Raw genomic sequence first — 4,885 nt, 5'->3', positions numbered from 1 at the left:
TTCTATTCATTCTTTTAAGAAGAATAAATAGAAAGGAAAATGTTTCAAGTTTCCAAACACAACCTCTCCTTTTTCTTTTGAGGATCCCTTTGCAATATTATTTGTGTTTGTATTGCAGAAAAATCCTTAAGTTGGTATCTAGGTATCTACGCATGCGCGGATAATGGACGCGCAGAAAATAACTTTGTACTGCGCGTCCATTATGACGTAAAAGCCGACGTCGGGGCAGGTCGATCACTGCACTCTCTTAGCTTACCGTACGTCTCCTTCCTTTTTACTTTACCTCAAGTTCAAATTAGTAAGTCAATTTAAAACTCTTTCACTGTCTCTCTGCTTATTTCTCTTAAGTTTAAGTGACGACATGCTACATAACGTCACCACCCATCAGCAGCCCATCATTTTCTCTCACTCATCCCGTCTCTGCTTCCGAAAAGGGAATAAAAAGCGGGTTTTTTTAATGAGGGTTAAAAGCTTAGTGTCAGGACGCGCGTAAGTTGTTCTATAAAAAGTGGGAATAATATATATATACAAAATATCATTATTTATTGTGCGTTATTTTGTTTACAATATCCTTTCTTTTTAAAAGATTATCCTATAGACCGACGCCTTGTCAGGATAAATACTTGAAATTGGGCGGAAATGAAGTGATGAAACTTCAGTAATTTATTCAAAAGTATTTTTTGTGCTGATATGGTAACTTTAAATCTCATAATGCCCTCACGATCTTTCAATTAAGCCGTCGTTAAAAGATGTGACTGACTCAATTTATCACTATCATTTCTAGAAGTTTTGTGAAAATCTCAAGCAATCATTTTTCCAATTTAGTATAGGAGTTTGAGAATCGCCTTGCACAGTATGCCTTATGTTGATTAATTAAGTTATATTTTATCGACTTTTTAAATCAACTTTAGATAGATAATCAGTTCGTAAGAAAATCAAGAATCTACGTATTACATATTTACCAGCTCATACACTGTAAAACATGAAGTGCTAATTTAGCACTTACAGTGCTTGTATAGTGACTGCACTACGAGTGCTAATTAAGCACATCATTTTTTACAGTGTATGCCCAATCGAATTCAAAATCGATAGGCCTATAACTATCAAAACTAAAGAAACAGAAACAAATATATGATTTCTAATGATATTAATAATTTATGTGAGTGTTTGTGTTTTTTTCTAGAGTAACATGCCCCATGATAAAAGAAAATGACGCTTCAGTTTTATATGAAATAATCATGATTTTATTTGTTTTTCATCTATGATAACCTCTGTAAAGTGAATCACAATAAAATAGAATATACATTAATCTCGATTGGGTCTCCTTATATTAAAGCAAATCTTTGACCTATACCAACTTCGTCACCGTATTTGCGAACCATTAAGACACTACAATGTATCCAATCAAGGGCGTCGGAAGCGGGGGGGGGGGGGGGGGCAGGGGGGCACTTGCCCCCCCCCCCAAAAAAATAAAAATTTTGGGGGGGCAAAACGAGATTTTGCCCCCCCCCCCATGTGCCCCCCAAAAGTAGAAAACTGATAAATTATTTAAGGACAAAAGTAAACGATTAAGGCAGTTTTCTGCCTAAAAATTGTCATTTCCATTGTCAAAATGAAAAAATTTCGCCCCTTACGGGGCAAACTTATTTCAATTATTTCATTTTCAACTAAATATAAATTGAGTTAATACAATGATAACAAGTCAGTGCCCTAAAGAAATTACAAAGGTCATTTCAACTCAATATAGACATGTTATCAGAAAATTACACACAGAGTAATTATGTGTAGAGGATTATAATTTATAATTTGTGAAAATGGTGAATCCCACTCGAAAGCAACTTAGAGATAATGTTTAATAAAATCATCTGTGAAAGTATTTCTTCCTTGATCCGAATCATATTATCCGAGATATGAGTAAAAATGTAAATAAAGAATATAAAAGAAAAATAAGCGTTACAGTACTGCTCTACTATTTTCATAGCCCCGTATTTTCCTCGATTCCTTTTCATTGGCATGATTGGCAGGCGTTTTGTCCGATACTATTTCAGCTCATATGATATAGCACTTTTGTATTTTAGATTCCAAGACTCCTTCCCATTACCTGCTACTAATCAGATCGAGAGGCAGCTATGTTCTCTGGTTTATCCCAGCTTTTGTTATTCATGGATGTATGCAAAAATCTAAAAAAATCCGGGAGTGGGTGGGGCTGCAAGACCTAAATTTTCGAAGATACTTAAGAGCGAGGGGTTTGTGATGGGGGAGCTTTTGCATTTTCTAGAATAAAATTAAAGGATTTCGTGCACACTTTTGGTGAATTTTGTGAATTTTTGCTCTCTCGATCGGCGGCCCCCGGCTGCGTACGATCATGTTTGCCATCTCAAAGTCTTTAAAAGGCCTATATTACTTTGGTTTGAAACAATTTCGTTTGCCAGGCTCGTAATTTGCTGGAACTGCGACCCTGATCATGAAGAAACACCAGTCTGGGTCAATAGGGAGGAAACAAAACTAGTTATGGTCACATTTTCCCCAGAAAATATGTAAAGAAAAAAGAAGATTTTGAAGGAGTCATCCAAAGTGCTTCCCAGCCATACAAAACATGCAAAAGGAAACACATAAATCGAGTAATGTTTTAAACTTTAATGATTTTCAGAAAAGTTTTAAATAGACAATTAAGCTTGTCATATTTCTTTTTCCTCAAGTTACAAAATATGAAACGTATTGCCCATGCATGGATAATCAGGGACTATCTCCAATGCTGATGTCAGAAATGATTTGCATAGAATGGGGATTTAAGTGCTTATCGACGTCTGCCACGTCAGAACAGTATGACATTTTGAATTTGAAAAGACATTCATTAGAATTTCTTTTGTTTCTGTTGTTATAATACGCTTCTTCTGCTTACTCCTTGTTCTGACAAGAATTACTTGAAACCTATGATGATTGTGCTCTCTCGCGTCGTCCGTGTATGTAAATGTACATAAATAAATGTTTCTGAAAGGATATTGCATGAAAAATGTAATTTCTGGTATTTTGAGTCAATATAAGCGTAATACGTAAGTTAATTGATCAGACATGAAAACCACATTCCGACGCGATCGTTTTGCGCGTAGATTTCATAGGTTCTCATAAATTATGAGTATAGTCTTTCGTAGTGAATTCTATGTATAATTCTCAAGAAATTTATTTTTGAATGCTCTTAGAAACGCAACTTTTATACTCCATTTTTACACAAAGTCCTTACCGTGTGGGGTCCCACACCCTCTCCCGCTCGATCGCTTCGGTATCTCACGCTGTCAAAAATATTGTGCCCCATTCGGGATTTTGCCCCCCCCCAAAAAAAAAAAAAAAAAAACTGAAAGTGTTCCGGCGCGCCTGTATCCAATTATTAAAAAAATAATAATGTCACTTTAATCCAGTTTAGCGAAGAATCGGCAATGACTAAATGTTGCATTTTATTTTCTAAATTACATTGCAACCAATCGGAAGTGCTGATAAATTTGTGGGGAAAAAAGAGTTATAATACACAATAATGTCAAACGATAAGATGGTATCTTTTTAAACGACATAGTTCTTACTGGTTAAAACAAACTGTTCAAACTTCAGAATCAATATCTCGTAACTTTACAATATTTTCGCGTCCAGCTTAGGTTTATGATGGGTCGTAAAGTCGCCATTTTATATGAGGTTAAATTAAACACAATCTGTCAACTGGATTTTGAAGTTGTGATCAATGTCAAGGAAAGTATAAATTTTCTTTCAAGTGCAATCGAAACAACATGCAGTGCAATATAGCTTCGATGATACTATACTCTAAATGCAGATGATCAATAATCCAATAATATAATTGTTATGATAAATATCACTCTATTCTTTTAATTTGATTATGCGTGCTCTGGTTTCATTTGGAATGTCACGCGAAAAGAGAAAGCAGAGAACAAAGTATGGGAAGGGGAAAATGAAAACGGGAAAAATGATAAGATCAGAAGATTAAGGACAAAATAAGGAAGAGGAAAGAAGAAGAAACAGGAGGAGAAGAAGAAGAAGAATAAGAAGGAGAAGAAGAAGAAGAAGAAGAAGGAGAAGAAGAAGAAGAAGGATAAGAAGAAGAAGAAGATGAAGAAGAAGAAGGAGAAGGAGAAGAAGAAGAAGAAGATGAAGAAGAAGAAGAAGAAGATGAAGAAGATGAAGAAGAAGAAGAAGAAGGAGAAGAAGAAGGAGAAGAAGAAGATGAAGAAGATGAAGAAGAAGAAGGAGAAGAAAAAGAAGAAGAAGAAGAAATATCAAAACAGGTGATGATGGGTTATGTGGGTGGGGTTGCTATTGCTAATAATAATATCATCAGCTTTTAACAAAAGCTTCCAAATCGTATAATAATGGATACGATAGTAATATAACACTTATTTTGTGCATTGTTTGTGCGTTCATAATTTATGTATATATAAGAGAATAGAAAAGCTGTTCAGGGTAAAATGAGGGTCGAATTGAAACACTAATTATTATCAATTGCGATAATTGCTTTCGACCATCCTTATTAGTAGGGTCTTGTATCTTGATTTGACACACTGCATAATTATGCCCGTAATAATATAGCAGGAAGAAGACAATAATGCGTGCACAGTTGTATAAATGACAGGATAAGCCCTTCTATTCTTAATTCAGTGTGATTACCTATATGATATTATATTGTCGAATGTCTGTCTGGTTTCATGTTCTATTGTAAATAATAAAAAATCTGGAATATTCTGTTTTTATTCTTATTTCATTCGTATCTTTCATATTATTATTTTACGTATGTCTACGTGTCACTTTGTTTTGTTTCTTGTACATTATGTAGCAATTTGTATGATAATTAATTAGAAAGTGTGCATTGAAAATAATGTTGTTA

The sequence above is a fragment of the Lytechinus pictus genome, chromosome 2 (assembly GCF_037042905.1).
Source record: "Lytechinus pictus isolate F3 Inbred chromosome 2, Lp3.0, whole genome shotgun sequence".
NCBI lineage: Eukaryota > Metazoa > Echinodermata > Echinoidea > Temnopleuroida > Toxopneustidae > Lytechinus > Lytechinus pictus.
Note: the sequence above shows the minus strand (reverse complement) of the source record.